The sequence below is a fragment of the Kogia breviceps genome, chromosome 7, assembly GCF_026419965.1.
Source record: "Kogia breviceps isolate mKogBre1 chromosome 7, mKogBre1 haplotype 1, whole genome shotgun sequence".
Lineage (NCBI taxonomy): Eukaryota > Metazoa > Chordata > Mammalia > Artiodactyla > Physeteridae > Kogia > Kogia breviceps.
This window is the reverse complement of record NC_081316.1, coordinates 28,391,725-28,410,273: the sequence shown is the minus strand read 5'-3', so window position 1 is coordinate 28,410,273 and position 18,549 is coordinate 28,391,725. Positions and strand designations below refer to the sequence as shown.

The following is an 18,549-nucleotide window of genomic DNA, read 5'->3' as shown; positions in this document are numbered from 1 at the left end:
AAAGCTTTTGACAAAATTCAACACCAATTTATGATAAAAGACTCTCCAGAAAGTAGGCATAGAGGGAACTTACCTCAACAAAATAAACGTCATATGTGAGAAACCCACAGCCAACATCGTTTTCAATGGTGAAAAACTGAAAACATTTCCTTTAAAATCAGAACAAGACAAGGATGCCCACTCTCACCATTATTATTCAACATAGTTTTGGAAATTTTAGCCAGAGTAATCAGAGAAGAAAAAGAAATAAAAGGAATCCAGGGGAGGACATTCAGGATGGCAGAGGAGTAAGACATGGAGATCACCTTCCTCCCCAAAAATACATCAAAAATACATCTACATATGGAACAACTACTACAGGACACCTCCTGATCGCTGGCAGAAGACCTCAGACTTCCCAAAAGGCAAGAAAATCCCCATGTATCTGGGTAGGGCAAAGGAAAAAAAACAGAGACAATAGAATAGGGACGGGACCTGCACCTCTGGGAGGGAGCTGTGAAGAAGGAAAAGTTTCCACACACTAGGAAACCCTTTCACTGGTGGAAATTGGGGGCTGGGTGGGGGAGGAAGCTTCGGAGCCACGGAGGAGAGCGCAGCCACAGGGGTGCAGAGGGCAAAGCAGAGAGATTCCTGCACAGATGATCAGTGCCGACCAGTACTCACCAGCCCGAGAGGCTTGTCTGCTCACTCGCTGGGACGGGCGGGGGCTGGGAGCTGAGGCTCGGCTTCGGTCGCATGGCAGGGAGAGGTCTGGCAGCACAAACACAGCCTGAAGGGGGCTAGTGCGCCACAGCTAGCTGGGAGGGAGTCCGGGAAAATGTCTGGAGCTGCCGAAGAGGCAACAGACCATTGTTTCCGGGTGCGTGAGGAGAGGGGATTCAGAGCACCACCTAAATGAGCTCCAGAGACAGGCGCGAGCCGCGGTGATCAGTATGGACCCCAGAGACGGGCATGAGACGCTAAGGCTGCTACTGCCGCCACCAAAAAGCCTGTGTGCAAGCACAGGTCACTCTCCACACCTCCCCTCCCAGGAGCCTATGCAGCCCGCCACTGCCAGGGTCCCGGGATCCAGGGACAACTTTCCAGGGAGAACGCACGGCGTGCCTCAGGCTGGTGCAACGTCACACTGGCCTCTGCCGCCGCAGGCTCACCCCGCATCCGTACCCCTCCCTCCCCCCAGCCTGAGGGACCCAGAGCCCCCGAATCAGTTGCTCCTTTAACCCCGTTCTGTCTGAGCGAAGTACAGACGCTCCCCGGCGACCTACATACAGAGGCGGGGCCAAATCCAAAGCTGAACCCCGGGAGCTATGCGAACAAAGAAGAGAAAGGGAAATCTCTCCCAGCAGCCTCAGGAGCAGCAGATTAAAGCTCCACAATCAACTTGATGTACCCTGCATCTGTGGAATACCTGAATAGACAATGAATCATCCCAAAATTGAGGCAGTGGACTTTGGGAGCAACTGTAGACTTGGGGTTTGCTGTAAGTAACAGACTAGTTTCTGATTTTTATATTTCTCTTAGTATAGATTCTAGCGCTTGTTATCATTGGTGGATTTATTTATTGGTTTGGTTGCTCTCTTCTTTCTTTTCTTATTTTATTTTTTTTATTTTAATAACTTTATTTTATTTATTTTTCTTTCCTTTTTTTCCTCCGTTTTCTTCTGAGCCGTGTAGCTGACAGGGTCTTGGCACTCCAGCTGGGTTTGAGGCCTGATCCTCTGAGGTGGGAGAGCTGAGTTCAGGACATTGGACCATCAGAGACCTCCCAGCCCCACGTAATATCAATGAGTGAGAGCTCTCCCAGAGATCTCTGTCTCAAAGCTAAGACTGAGCACCACTCAACAACCAGCAAGCTCCAGTGCTGGACACCCCATGCCAAACAACTAGCAAGACAAGAATACAACCCCACCCATTAGCAAAGAGGCTGCCGAAAATCATAATAAGTTCACAGATACCCCAAAACACATCACCAGATGAGGTACTGCCCATCAGAAAGACAAGATCCAGCCTCATCCACCAGAACACAGGCACTAGTCCCCTCTACCAGGAAGCCTACACAACCCACTGAACCAACCTCACCCACTAAGGGCAGAAACCAAAAACAATGGGAACTACAAACCTGCAGCCTGAGGAAAGGAGACCCCAAACACAGTAAGTTAAGCAAAATGAGAAGATAGAGAAATAAACAGCAGAAGAAGGAGAAAGTAAAAACCCAGCAGATCAAACAAATGAAGAGAAAATAGGCAGTCTATGTGAAAAAGAATTCAGAGTAAAGATATCCAAAATCTTGGAAATACAATGGAGAAAATACAGGAAACCTTTAACAAGAACCAAAAAGAACTAAAGAGCAAACAAACTATGATGAACAACACAATAAATTAAATTAAAAATTCTCTGGAAGGAATTAATAGCAGAATAACTGAGGCAGAAGAACAGATAAGTGACCTGGAAGATAAAATAGTGGAAATAACTAGTGCAGAGCAGAATAAATAAAAAAGAATGAAAAGAATTGAGGACAGGGTCAGAAACAACTGGGACAACATTAAATGCACCAACATTTGAATTATAGGGGTCTCAGACAAAGAAGAGCAAAAGAAAGGGACTGAGAAAATATTTGAAGAGATTATAGTTGAAAACTTCCATAATATGGGAAAGGAAATAGTCAATCAAGTTGAGGAAGCACAGAGTCCCATACAGGATAAATCCAAGGAGAAACAGGACAACACATATTAATCAAACTATCAAAACTTAAATACAAAGAAAAACTATTAGAAGCAGCAAGGGAAAAGCAAAAATTACATACAAGAGAATCCCCATAAGGTTAACAGCTAGTCCTTCAGCAGAAACTCTGCAAGCCAGAAGGGAGAGGCAGGACATTTTGAAAGTGATGAAAGGGAAAAACCTATAGCCAAGATAACTCTACCCAGCAAGGATCTCATTCAGATTCGACAGAGAAATTAAAAACATTACATACAAGCAAAAGCTAAGCGAATTCAGCACCACCAAACCAGATTTACAACGAATGCTAAAGGAACTTCTCTAGGCAGGAAGCACACGAGAAGGAAAAGACCTACAATAACAAACTCAAAGCAAATAAGAAAATGGTAATAGGAACATACATATCGATAACTATCTTAAATGTAAATGGATTAAACATTCCAACCAAAAGACACAGACTGGCTGAATAGATACAAAAAAAAAAAGACTCATAAATATGCTGTCTACAAGAGACCCACTTCAGACCTAGGAACACATACAGATTGAAAGTGAGGGGATGGAAAACGATATTCTACACAAATGAAAATGAAAAGAAAGCTGGAGTAGCAATTCTCATATCAGACAAAATAGGCTTTAAAATAAAGACTATTACAAGAGACAAAGAAGGACACTACATAATGATCAAGGGATCAATCCAAGATGAAGATGTAACAATTGTAAATATTTATGAACCCAACATAGGAACACCTCAATACCTAAGGCAAATGCTAACAGCCATAAAAGGAGTAATAGACAGTAACACAATCACTGTAGGAGATTTTAACACCCCACTTTCACCAATGGACAGATCATTCAAAAAGAAAATAAATAAGGAAACACAAGCTTTAAATGACACATTAAACAAGATGGACTTAATTGATATTTATAGAACATTCCATCCAAAAACAACAGAATACACTTTCTTCTCAAGTGCTCATGGAACATTCTCCAGGAGAGATCATATCTTGGGTCACAAATCAAGCCTTAGTAAATTTAAGAAAACTGGAATCGTATCAAGTATCTTTTCTGAACACATGCTATGAGACTAGATATCAATTAGAGGCAAAACTCTGTAAAAAATACAAACACATGGTGGCTACACAATACACTACTAAATAACCGAGAGATCACTGAAGAAATCAAAAAATACCTAGAAACAAATGCCAATGAAAACATGATGACCCAAAACCTGTGGGATGCAGCAAAAGCAGTTCTAAGAGGGAAGTTTATAGCAATACAATACTACTTCAAGAAACAAGAAAAATCTCAGATAAACAACCTAAACAATCAGAGAAAGAAGAACAAAAAAAGCCTCACAGTTAGCAGAAGGAAAGAAATCATAAAGATCAGATCAGAAATCAATGAAAAAGAAATGAAGGAAACAATAGCAAAGATCAATAAAACTAAAAGCTGGTTATTTGAGAAGATAATCAAAATTGATAAACTATTAGCCAGACTCATAAAGAAAAAAAGGGAGAAGACTCAAATCAACAGAACTAGAAATGAAAAGGGAGAAGTAACAACTGACATTGCAGAAATACAAAAGATCATGAGAGATTACTACAAGCAACTATATGCCAATAAAATGGACAACCTGGAAGAAATGGAAAACTTTTTAGTAAAGCACAGCCTTCTGAGACTGAACTAGGAAGAAATAGAAAATATAAACACACCAATCACAAGCAATGAAATTGAAACTGTGACTAAAAATCTTCTAACAAACAAAAGACTAGGACCAGAGAGCTTCACAGGCGAACTCTATCAAACATTTAGAGAAGAGCTAACACTTATTCTTCTCAAACTCTTCCAAAATATAGCAGAGGGAGGAACACTCCCCACCTCATTCTACGAGGCCACTGTCACCCTGATATGAAAACCAGACAAAGATGTCACAGGAAAAAAAAAAACAACTACAGACCAATATCACTGATGAAAATAGATGCAAAAATCCTCAACAAAATACTTGCAAACTAAAAAAAAAAAAAAAAAAAAAAAAAAAAATACTAGCAAACTGAATCCAACAGCACATTAAAAGGATCATACACCATGATGAAGTGGAATTTATCCCAGGGATGCAAGGATTCTTCAATATATGCAGATCAATCAATGTGATACACCATATTAACAAACTGAAGGATAAAAACCATGTGATAATCACAAAAGATGCAGGAAAAGATTCTGACAAAATTCAACACACATTTATGATAAAAACCCTCCAGAAAGTAGGCATACAGGGAACTTACCTCAACATAATAAAGGCCACATATGAAAAACTCACAGCCAACATCATTCTCAATGGTAAAAAACTGAAACCACTTCCACTAAGAAAAGGAACAAGAAAAGATGTCCACTCTCACCACTATTATTCAACATATTTTTGGAAGTTTTAGCCACAACAATTAGGGAAGGAAAAGAAATAAAAGGAATCCAAATCAGAAAAGAAGAAAAAGTGTCACTTTTTGCAGATAACAAGATACTATACATAGAGAATCCTAAAGATGCTACCAGAAAACTACTAGAGCTAATCAATGAATTTGGTAGAGTAGCAGGATAAAAAACTAATGTAAAGAAATTTCTTGCATTCCTACACAGTAACGATGAAAAACCTAAAAGAGAAATTATGGAAACACTCTCATTTACCACTGAAGCAAAAAGAATAAAATACCTAGGAATAAACCTACCTAAGGAGACAAAAGACCTGTATGCAGAAAATTACGACACTGATGAAAGAAATTAAAGATGATACAAACAGATGGAGAGATATACCATGTTCTTGGATTGGAAGAATCAACATTGTGAAAATAACTCTACTACCCAAAGCAATCTACAGATTCAATGCAATCCCTATCAAACTACCAATGGCATTTTTCACAGAACTAGAACAAAAAATTTCACAATTTGTATGGAAACACAAAAGACCCTGAATAGCCAAAGCAATCTTGAGAAAGACAAACAGAGCTGGAGGAATCAGGCGCCCTGACTTCAGACTATATACAAAGCTACAGTAATCAAGACAGTATGGTACTGGCACAGAAACAGAAATACAGATCAATGGAACAGGATAGAAAGCCCAGAGATTAAACCCACACACATAAGGTCACCTTATCTTTGCTAAAGGAGGCAAGAATCTACAGTGGAGAAAAGACAGCCTCTTCAATAAGTGGTTCTGGGAAAACTGGACAGCTACACATAAAAGAATGAAATTAGAACAGTCCCTAAAACCATACACCAAAATAAACTCAAAATAGATTAAAGACCTAAATGTAAGGCCAGACACCATCAAATTCTTAGAGGAAAGCATAGGCAGAACACTCTATGACATAAATCACAGCAACATCCTTTTTGACCCACCTCCTAGAGAAATGGAAATAAAAACAAAAATAAACAAATGGGACCTATTGAAACTTCAAAGCTTTTGCACAGCAAAGGAAACCATAAACAAGACAAAAAGACAACCTTCACAATGGGAGAAAATATCTGCAAATGAAGCAACTGACAAAGGATTAATCTCCAAAATTTACAAGCAGCTCATACAGCTCAACATTAAAAAAACAAACAACCCAATCCAAAAATGGGCAGAAGACCTAAATAGACATTTCTCCAAAGAAGATATACAGATTGCCAACAGACACATGAAAGAATGCTCAACATCATCAATCATTAGAGAAATGCAAATAAAAACTACAATGAGATACCATCTCACACCAGTCAGAATGGCCATCATCAAAAAATCTAGAAACAATAAATGCTGGAGAGGGTGTGGAGAAAAGGGAACCCTCTTACACTGTTGGTGGGAAGGTAAATTGATACAGCCACTATGGAGAACAGTATGGACATTCCTTAAAAACTAATAATAGAACTACCATATGACCTAGCAATCCCAGTACTAGGCATATACCCTGAGAAAACCATAATTGAAAAGAGTCATGTACCAAAATGTTCATTGCAGCTCTATTTACAATAGCCAGGACATGGAAGCAACCTAAGTGTCCATCAACAGATGAATGGACAAAGAAGATGTGTCCCATATATACAATGGAATATTACTCAGCCATAAAAAGGAATGAAACTGAGTTATTTGTAGTGAGGTGGATAGACCTAGAGACTGTCATACTGAGTGTAGTAAGTCAGAAAGAGAAGAACAAATACCGTATGCTAACACATATATATGGAGTCTTAAAAAAAATGGTCATGAAGAAGGCAAGGGGCAAGATGGGAATAAAGATGCAGACCTACTAGAGAATGGACTTGAGGATCCGGGGAGGGAGAAGGTAAGCTGGGACAAAGTCAGAGAGTGGCATGGACATATATACACTACAAAACGTAAAATTGATAGCTAATGGGAAGCAGCTACATAGCACAGGGAGATCAGCTCGGTGCTTTGTGACCACCTAAAGGGGTGGGATAGGGAGGGAGGGAGATGCAAGGGGGAAGAGATATGGGGACATATGTATATGTATAACTGATTTACTTTGTTATAAAGCAGAGACTAACACACAATTGTAAAGCAATTATGCTCCAATAAAGATGTTTAAAAAAAAAAAAAAAAAAGGAAGCTTCTGATGAACCAAGGGGCAGGACAGGAATAAAGAAGCAGACGTAGAGAATCAACTTGAGGACATGGGCAGGGGGGAGGGTAAACTGGGACGAAGTGAGAGAGAGGCATTGACATATATACACTAACAAATGTAAAATAGATAGAGAGTGGGAAGCAGCTGCCTAGCACAGGGAGATCAGCTCGGTGCTTTGTGACCACCTAAAGAGGTGGGATAGGGAGTGTGGGAGGGAGATACATGAGGGAAGAAATATGGGGATATATGTATACATATAGCTGATTCAGTTTCTTATACAGCAGAAACTAACACAACATTGTAAAGCAATTATACTCCAATAAAGGTATTTGTTAAAAAAGGAATCCAAATTGGAAAAGAAGGAAAGCTGTCACTGTTTGCAGATGACATGATACTATATAGAGAATCCTAAAGATGCTACCAGAAAAGTACCAGAGCTAATCAATGAATTTGGTAGAGTAGCAGGATACAAAATTAATGCACAAAAATCTCTTGCAAAAATCTCTTGCACCTATACACTAATGATGAAAAATCTGATAATGATGAAAAATCTGAAAGAGAAGTTAAGGAAACACTCCCATTTACCATTGTAACAAAAAGAATAAAATATCTAGGAATAAACCTACCTAAGGAGACAAAAGACCTGTGTGCAGAATACTATAAGACACAGATGAAAGAAATTAAAGATGACACAAACAGATGGAGAGATATACCATATACTAGGATTGGAAGAATCAACATTGTGAAAATGGCTCTACTACCCAAAGCAATCTACAGATTCAATGCAATCTCTATCAAAGTACATCAAAGTACCAATGGCATTTTTCACAGAACTAGAACAAAAATTTTCACAATTTGTATGGACACACAAAAGACCCCGAATAGCCAAAGCAGTCTTGAGGAAGAAAAATGGAGCTGGAGGAATCAGGCTCGCTGACAAAGCTACAGTAATAAAGACAGTATGGTACTGGCACAAAAACAGAAATACAGATCAATGGAACAGGACAGAAAGCCCAGAGATAAATCCACGTACATATGGGCACCTTATCTTTGATAAAGGAGGCAAGAATACACAAGGGAGAAAAGGCAGCCTCTTCCATAAGTGCTGCTGGGAAAACTGGACAGCTTCATGTAAAAGAATGAAATTAGAACACTCCCTAACACCATACACGAAAATGAACTCAAAATGTATTAAAGACCTAAATGTAAGGCCAGAAAGTATAAAACTCTTAGAGGAAAACATCAGCAGAACACTCTTTGACATAAATCACAGCAAGATCTTTTTTGACCCATCTCCTGGAGGAATGGAAATAAAAACAAAAATAAACAAATGGGACCTATTGAAACTTCAAAGCTTTTGCACAGCAAAGGAAACCATAAACAAGATAAAAAGACAACCCTCAGAATGGGATAAAATATTTGCAAATGAAGCAACTGACATAGGAAAAATTTCCAAAATATACAAGCAGCACATGCAGCTCAATATCAAAAAAGCAAACAACCCAATCCAAAAATGGGCAGAAGACCTAAACAGACATTTCTCCAAAGAAGATACACAGATTGCCAACAAACACATGGAAGGATGCTCAACACCACTAATCATTAGAGAAATGTAAATCAAAACTACAGTGAGGTATCTCCTCACACCGGTCAGAATGGCTAGCATCAAAAAATCTACACACAATAAATGCTGGAGAGGGTGTGGAGAAAAGGGAACACTCTTACACTGTTGGTGGGAAGGTAAATTGATACATACACTATGGAGGACAGTATGGAGGTTCCTTAAAAAACTAAAAATAGAGCTACCATATAACCCAGCAATCCCACTACTGTGCATATACCCTGAGAAAACCATAATTCAAAAAGAGTTATGTATCATAATGTTCATTGCAGCACTATTTACAATAGCCAGGACATGGAAGCAACCTAAGTGTCCATGGACAGATGAATGGAGAAAGAAGATGTGGCACATATATACAATGGAATATTACTCGGCCATAAAAGGAAACAAAATTGAGTTATTTGTAGTGAGGTGGATGGAACTACAGTCTGTCATACAGAGTGAACTAAGTCAGAAAGAGAAAAACAAATACTGTATATTAACACATATATGGAATCTAAAAATAATATTAATAATAATTCTGATGAACCTAGGGGCAGGACAGGAATAAAGATGTAGACGTAGAGAATGGACTTGAGGACACGGGCATGGGAAGGGTAAGCTGGGATGAAGTGAGAGAGTAGCACTGACATATATACACTACCAAATGTAAAACAGATAGCTAGTGGGAAGCAGCTGCATCACACAGGGAGATCAGCTCAGTGCTTTGTGACCACCTAGAGGGGTGAGATAGGGAGGGTGGGAGGGAGACGCAAGAGGGAGGGGATATGGGGATATATGTATACATATAGCTGATTCACTTTGTTATACAGCAGAAACAAAGACAACATTGCAAAGCAATTATACTTCAATAAGATGTTTAAAAAAAATGGTTGTCCTTATGGAACAAATTCTGTACCATATCTAGTATATTATCTGGAGGTAAGTGATATGGGAAAAAATAATCCAAAAAGGAGGATATCAAATACTGGGGGGAGCATAGGTTTTAATATTTATAAAGGTAGTCTGAGAAGGCCTCGCTGAGAAGGCCTCACTGAGAAGGTGATGATTATCTTTCACTATATTTGGGAAAATTTCAGTTACTGTTTCTTCAAATATTTTTTCTCCCCCATTCTCTCTCTTTTCCCTCTCCAACTACAGATATGTTATGTATTCTTTAAAATCATCTTTCTCTCTGTTCTTAAGATTATATAATTTCTATTAATCTTTCTTCAAGTTCATTGACCCTTCTGGCATGCCTATTCTGCTGTGAAATACAGCCAATCATTTTTTTAAATTTCAGATACTGTATTTTTACATTCTACAATTGGTTTTTGTAATTACTATTTTTCTACAGAAAACTATACTATTTCTAAATACAAATTTATAATTTCTGTTTTCTGTCTTTTCTTCATGCACCTGGTTTTCTTTCCAACCTCAGGCATTTTTGTAAGCTGATTTAAAATTCTTGTTTACTGACTGCAATATCTGGGTCATCCTGGTGTCAGTCTCCATTGATTCTCTTTTCATTTTAGAATAGGTTCCATTTTTCCTGTTTCTTCATATGTCCAATAATTTTGGTTTATAAATTGGATGTTAGAAATAGTATGTTGTTGAGATTCTGAAATTTTCCTATGAAGAGTACTGATTTGTTTTTAAGTGGAAAGTACACTTGGGCTGTGGTGCAAACTGTATGTTTTTTCTCCTCTACAGCTCAACTCATTTCAACTCTTTTAGAGTGAACTGGGCTGCTTGGAGTCTGGCCCATGATTGCATGTTATAGAGGCCTGCTGGAGATTTTGACGAAGTTTATTCAAAGAATTCTGAGCTCTCCTCTGGTCCCATTGTTGATGTTGTTGTTTCCTTGGGATTTTCCAGAAAGTCTATGAATACCTCAAAACAGTAAGACTCTGGGCTTTTTATCAGAGTTTTTGTTTGTTTGTTTGTTTTTTATGGAGGTATCCACACATCTGTTCTCTATGTCGGCATCTCTATTCCTGCCCTGCAAATAGGTTCCTCTATACCATTTTTCTAGATTCCACATATTTTAATAACTCTACACAGGGCACACTAAGGCCTGAGATTAAAAACCTTAGATTAAAACCTCTAAAAACTAAAAAGTCACTCAATGCTTTTCTTCTTCCAAATATTGACTTTCTTCAGTACCTACATGCTTTTGGTCACTTTCCAGTGCCTAAAAAGTTTATATTAAAAGTTTACACTAAAACTTTTGTATTAAAAATTTTATTTGTCATCTACAGTAGGATTTGTCTAAAAAGAACTGCTTGATAGTGTATAGAGGCAGAACTGCTGAGAAAGTGATATTTGAATAAATACCTAAAAGAAGAATGGGAGCTATTCATGTAGATAGCTGCATGAAGAGCATTCCAGGAAGAGGGGAGTGCATGTAATAAAGTCTAAAGTAGATCTTGCCTCGTGTGTCTGAGGAATGACGAGGAGGTCAGTGTGGCTAGAGTAGAGGAAGTAAGGGAGAAAGGACCAGATGAAGTCAGAGAGATAGAAATGGTAGAGAATCAAGATGTAGCAGGTCACTCAGCCACTATGAAAACTTTGGCTTGTACTTTGAGATAGAAAACCATTGGAGGGTTTTGAATTGAGAAGTGATGTGATTTAGCTTTTGTTTAAAACTGACCACCTTGGCTCTATGTTGAGACTAAAGGGCAAAGTATGGAAACAAGTATTCCACTTAGGAGACTCTTTTAAAAATCCAGGTAAAGTAGTTTTGGCTTAGACCAGGGTGGCAATAATGGAAATAGTGAAAAAGTGGTCAGAGTCTGCATGCATTTGTGGTCAGAGCAAAAGCATTTGCCAAGAGTCTGGATTTGATGTGTGAAGGAAAGGGAAGAGTCATGAATGACTGCATTTTTTTTTTTGCTTTGAGAAACGAGGAAGATGGAGTAGGGGTAGATCAGTAGGGTTATGGACATCTGTGTTTGACTTCCCTGATAGACATCCCAGTGGGAATATCAAGGAGAAAATTAAATTCTGGGCTGGAGTTCAGGGGAGAGGTTAAGGCTACAGATGTAGGTTAGTAAGTTGTCTATATATAGTGTGGTATTTAAAGCCAGAAGAAGACATGAGATCACCAAGGAGCCTGATATAACTAAAGAAGAGAAGACTTCCAAAGACACTCCTCTGAGGATGGTATGATTAGAGGTAACTAAAAGGAGGAGGAAACCAAGAAGATGCCAGTGTGATCGGAGATGAACCAGGAGAGCATGGAGTCTTGGAAGCCAAGGCAAGAAAGTGTTCAGTGTTTAAAAAAGAAAGGAGTAACTAGCTATGGCAACTCCCAAAGGGAGATCAAGTAAATGAGCACTGAGGATTGACTCTTAGATCTGTCAATGTAGAAGCTGTGGTTGACCTTGACAAGAGCATTTTTAGGGAAATGGTGAAGATGAAATCCTGACTGAAGAGGGTTTAAGAGGGAATAGGAGATGAGCATATGTGTGTGGGTTTATCTCTGGGCTTTCTATCCTGTTCCATTGACCTATATTTCTGTTTTTGTGCCAGTACCATACTGTCTTGATTACTGTAGCCTTGTAGTATAGTCTGAAGTGAGGGAGCCTGATTCCTCCAGCTCCATTTTTCGTTCTCAAGATTGCTTTGGCTATTCGGGGTCTTTTGTGTTTCCATACAAATTGTGAAATTTTTTGTTCTAGTTCTGTAAAAAATGCCAGTAGTAATTTGACAGGGATTGCATTGAATCTGTAGATTGCTTTGGGTAATAGAGTCATTTTCACAATGTTGATTCTTCCAATCCAAGAACATGGTATATTTCTCCACCTATTTGTATCATCTTTAATTTCTTTCATCAGTGTCTTATAGTTTTCTTCATACAAGTCTTTTGTCTCCTTAGGTAGGTTTATTCCTAGATATTTTATTCTTTTTGTTGCAATGGTAAATGGGAGTGTTTTCTTAATTTCACTCTCAGATTTTTCACCGCATAGCACAGGGAGTTCACCTCTGTGCTTTGTGACCACCTAGAGGGGTGGGACAGGGAGGGTGGGAGGGAGGGTGACACAAGAGGGAAGAGATATGGGAACATATGTATATGTATAACTGATTCACTTTGTTGTAAAAGAGAAACTAACACTATTGTAAAACAGTTATACTCAAATAAAGATGTTAAAAAAAAAAGAGGGAATAGGAAAAAAGAAATTGAAAACAGCGCATATATACATAATATGATTATGAGTATAGCATTATAAGATGCTATAAGATAAGGAAAAAAATATTTCTAAGGAGGGGGGTAGTCAGGGTAGGGAAAAAAATCCATGAATTTGAGTATGTTTTCCAAAGAGCAAAGAACAGAGGCACATCTGCTGCCCTCTGGGCTGGAGCACGCTTTACAGAAATCACATGAATAGAAGAGTTTCATTGAACCCACCATGGTTAGCAGTCTCACACCTGGCCTCAGAAAACTGACATTCACCTCACCATTGTGGTGTGACTCAGGTTCAGACCCCAACCTACCAAGTCTAGTCACCCCTGCTTCTGGGGCCTGCTCCTCTTGTCTGACCTCATCTGATATTTCTGTTCAACTTCTTTCCCAAGATTCCCCTCTGCCTTTACCGCAACTCTCTAGTACTGACACTTTTCTGACTCCCAAACTTCCTTAGTTGAGGCTAATGTGTTCTCTTCCTCAGCTGATTTGTTTCTGCCCTTAACCGACTTGCCAGGCTGACTTCTAGAGAATCTCGTCCAGTCCTAATCAAGACTGGCCCCCAGGTTGTGTCTGTCCTGCTCTCAGGTCAAGTCATAGCCTAGGTCCAAATGCTGAATGGATGATAGAAGGAAAAGAGTCCTGGATTTGAAGTCAGAGAGGTGAGAATTCACGCTGTCACTTGGTTACTTACCAGCTGTGTGATCTGAAGCAGGTTCTTTAACCTCATGGAGTTTCAGTTCTCTTATCTACAGAACGGAGAGAACAATTCTCACCCTTAAGGGATTGTAAAATTGAATGAGATAACATATGTTAGGATCTGGAGAAAATTTTATCATTTTAGCAGCTGGTAAGGGATAGAATCACAATGTAAGAAGAGGATTGCCATGTTGAGAGGATGCCTCTTGATAAAGTTGTAGAACACAGAGTTCATACAGAAGAAAGGCCCAGTGCTGCTCAATAAAAAGATAGGGTAAGAGGTGGGGTGGGCCAGGGAGCTTCCTAATGTGGGTTTTTCACATGCAATGTAATTTTTTTCTCTGGCCAAATAAATTCATGGGCTTATTTGATTTCTCATGGAAGCTTGTGAAGGTCTAAATTTTGAAAATCGTTGCAAATAGGGTTAAAGCAGTTAAACTATAAGGCTATGGAGTAAACCAGGTACCTGTTTACATGTACAAAATGCCTGGAAACTAGTAGGCTCTCTGTTGTTAGCTCTCCAATTCTCCCATCTCTTTACCTTGCTTACCATGTACAATCCACAATATAGACTCTCTATATCTCTGATTTACAATATAGTCTCTTCTAGTCATACCATCCGGGTTCATAACCTGGCTCCATCTCCTAATTTGTGACCTTGGACAAGTTATTTAACAGTATTGGGCCTCAGTTTTTTCATCTGCAGGATGGAAATAATAATAACAATAACAACACCTAGCTCGCAAAGTAGTTTAATTGAAATAGAGTTTACCATAGTTGATAAAGTATTAAATGGGATCATGTATGAGAAGCAATTAGACAAGATTCTGGTACAGAGTAGACACTATTTCCTGCTAATATCATTATTCCTAATACCACATTTGCCAAAGTAATATGTGAAAAATTCACTCAAAACACAGTCACATGATCAGTCTGAAAAATGATCTGCATAGAATTCACTGAACCTCAAGTAATGAGGGTAGCAATGACTGAGTAGGATATGCCTTAATAAAACTTTCATTTAACTTCGTGTTGTTATTGTTTTTAACATTTTTTTCCCATCTTCTTTAGAAAGCAAGGCTCATTTTCATTTCTTGTGTGTCACTTTGAGAAGTACCAAGCTCTGGCTTCAAAAATGTCACTCTGTTTCATGAGGTGATGCAATCTGCTGAACTAAAGCAATCTTGGGTGAGTCACTGCAAAAAACAATGCATCATCCAGACAATTTTATCTTAAGAAAGAGGCAGCAGGGCATAGTGTTTTTCTCTGAGCTCCTCAAGTTGTGGCTAAGAATAAAGGCAACTTAAAAAAACCCACACGCTTCTCTCTGTATTAACTATTCTCACCCTAGTGCAGCTGGAATACAAAGACTGTAGATTCTGATCTCAGACAAATGGGTGTTTAGATCCTGGCCCTGTCACTTGCTAATCGTGTGACCTTTCACAATCTACTTAACTGTTATGTGGCAAGGACGGCTGCTGTCCATCAAAATTTTATCCCATTCTTCCATACAGTAGAGCTGTTTTCAGGAAGCAGCTGCACAGCCAGCAACTGCATTTTCAAGCCCTTGTTAAATCTAGAAAGGACCATATGAATGTGTCCGGCCAAGAGAATGTGGGTAGGAGTGATAGATGTCACTCCCTGTCCTGGCCCATAAAATCCCCCTCTATGTTCTCTCTTTCCCCATTTCTGGCAGAATATTGATACCACCATGGCACCCATGTGGTGAAGCCTCTCTCAGTCTAGATCTCTGAATGACTGCATGGTCCCCCACTATCACCACCACCACCACCTTCTTTCCCTGATACTGAACTTTATATGAATGATAAGTAAAATTAGATTGGAAGAAACCATTGAGATTTCAGGTTTTATCTATCATTACCTTAACCAATACATACTTTAAGCATCTGCTTCTTCATCATAAAAATGGGAAGAATAATAGTAGCTACTCAGAGTTGCTGTGATAATTAAATGAGTTGTGTAAAGCAGTTAACACAACACCTGAAACCTAGTAAATGCTCAAAAAATATAAGCTGCTATATTTACTAAGATAGTCCTATTTCCTTTTACTGCTTCTGAAATTGATATATACAACTCCTTCGCCAGCCATCTCTAGCATAAGCTGTTCTTCAACTAATAGTGAATCACATAATCCATGGTTTCTTAGCCTTGAAAAATTATGGTACTATTATAGCTACTACTATTATTAGTTAATTATCCAAATTTTTACCAAGATCATCATACAAGTCATCTTTCTCTTTTTTTTCTTCCACTGTATCCTTCTAGTAACAATCTGCCTTTTTATATCAATGTTAACCAATGTGATCCATCCTAAAGAGAAAATTTTGTGAATTAAAGAAGTGATAAGATATACAAGCCTGCTGCTGGCAATTATCTCAGACCAGCATACAACCTTCAGTAAGTCCTTCCAGTTATTTAAAAGACAATGCTACATAAGAGATGCCATTTGAGATACCATTCTTCATTACTTATTAAATGACAGCATGTTCTTTAATGGAGGGCCAGCCTTACAGCAGGAGAGGGGGTGGGCAAATCTCTCAGTCCCTGCCTGCTCCTGGCCCTTCTTTGACCAACTGTGGGTGCAGAAGGCCTGCCACCTGCAGCCCCTGCCTGTCCATTTCTGAACTGATGAGAACCAGACCCAGTATTATCATAGGAGAGCCTTTACTATGCATAAGGGGAAATGTAAGGCAAAAACTGATCTGTTGCCCTGAGATGGATGTGCAGGGGCTACAATTGGAATACTGGGCTCTCTTCCAGGCTGACCTCCCTCCTAGATCCCTCCATGGGTGCCCAAGTAGAACAGCTGGGTTTATGCACACCCTCCTCCACTGCTATCCCACTTCTATTCCTGGTTTGCACCATGCTTTTCATTAAGAATGGTACACAGCTCTGAATCATAATGATCAACATCATTATCATCATGGTCATCACCATGGTAATAATAATAGCCTACTGAGCATCTTCTGTGAATCAGGAACTGATTGCTTCATCTCTTTTTTAAATATTCATGACATATCTTCAACATAGACATTATTATGCCTATTTCAGAGATGTGGCAATTGAGGCTCTAAGTAGTTAGGCTGTTTGCTAATAAGGAGTAAAGCCAGAATTCAAATCCAGCCCTGATTTTAAAATGTGTGTATTTTATCTTTCAGCTGGCTACCTCTTAGCAGGCTATGTTCCTCAAACCCTACTTATTTCCTGCCTGCAAATGTAAAGGGACAGAGTAGACTCTGTCCCTTTGCACAGTAGACTGGCTTGGCCTCTGCAAAAACCCAAACAGGCTGCCCTGACTCCTTGTACTGACATTGCTCAAGGACTCCAGCCTCCTTGACTGGAATCCACAGAGGTTGACCAAAGCATAGGGACAACACAAACACCCTACCTCCCTTTGACATGGAGATTTGGGCAGCTGACCCTTTCTGGAGGAAAAAGGTAGAAACACTATGTTGTCTCCTAAGCCTTGACCTCACAGGTCCCAACTCACTCCTCCTCCTTCTGATGGCTCCCCAGTATGAAGGCTCTGCCTCAAAAACACTCTCACAAATGTTGCTAAAACCTAATGAACAAAATAGATACCTGGGGCTGTTACTCTGCACTACAAAGCAATTAATCAAATCCTTCCTTAAAAAATCCTTTGGGTGTTATTTAAGCGCTCCTATTATAGATCTCTGACACTTCAACCCACAGGTAGTTTATGGATTTCTGAACTCTAAAGATAAAGGCCATAGTCAATTAGTGATGATTTCAAAACCAAGCTAAGTATAGGATGTAGTAAATTAAAAATAAAATAACCAGGCTGCTCCCAGTTCTCCTTCGGTTCTGATAACAGTGTACTGACAAATCCAACAGTTTCTCTAAGCAGCAACATGGATGGACCTAGAGATTGTCACACTGAGTGAAATAAGTCAGACAGAGAAAGACAAATATCATATGATAGCGATTATACATGGAATCTTTAAAAATGGTACAAATGGGGTTTCCCTGACGGCACAGTGGTTGAGAGTCCGCCTGCCGATGCAGGGGACGCAGGTTCGTGCCGCGGTCCAGGAGGGTCCCCTATGTCGCAGAGAGGCTGGGCCCGTGAGCCATGGCCGCTGAGCCTGCGCGTCCGGAGCCTGTGCTCCACAACGGGAGAGGCCACAGCAGTGAGAGGCCCGCGTACCACAAAAAAAAAAAAAAAAGTTACAAATGAACTTATTTACAAAACAGAAATAGGGTACAAAACAAACTTACAGTTACCAAGGTGAGGGAGGGATAAACTGGGAGATTGGAACTGACATATACCCACTACTATATATGAAAGAGATAAGTAATAAGGACCTACTGTATAGCCCAGGCAACTCTACTCAATTCTCTGTAATGGCCTATATGGAAAAGAATCTAAAAAAGAGGGTTTATATGTATATGTATAACTGATTCACTTTGCTGTACACCAGAAACTAACACAACATTGTAAATCAACTATACTCCATTTAAACAAATTTTTTTAATTTAAAAAAAATAAAGCCTATAAAGCAAATTATAAGGTATTAGGTACCAATTACAACTGTCCAACGGTATGAGGTTATTTTAAGGACAAGTCCCTGGCTCGCCTGAGTTGTAGGGCCACGCAGAAATATACACCATGGCAATCAAGAGCAACTAAAACAGGAGCAGTGCAGCATGGTGGGAAAGCACACAGACTCCAGAACCAGGCTCATCCTGATTCT

The 18,549-nt window shown here is 39.3% G+C and overlaps 1 protein-coding gene across 2 annotated transcripts in view; it reads right to left on the bottom strand.

Moving 5' to 3' along the window:
• KCNA4 (potassium voltage-gated channel subfamily A member 4) overlaps nucleotides 1–18,549 on the bottom strand; it is an 853,171-nt gene that overhangs the window by 657,745 nt on the left and 176,877 nt on the right. Inside the window, exon 1 of one of the 2 annotated variants that reach the window (XR_010841342.1) lies at nucleotides 13,809–13,865. The exons of the other annotated variant lie outside the window; for it this stretch is intronic. The gene's annotated coding sequence lies outside the window, so the exon portion shown is untranslated. Of the gene's footprint in view, nucleotides 1–13,808; nucleotides 13,866–18,549 lie in introns of those variants that run through there. 2 annotated transcript variants of the gene reach the window in all.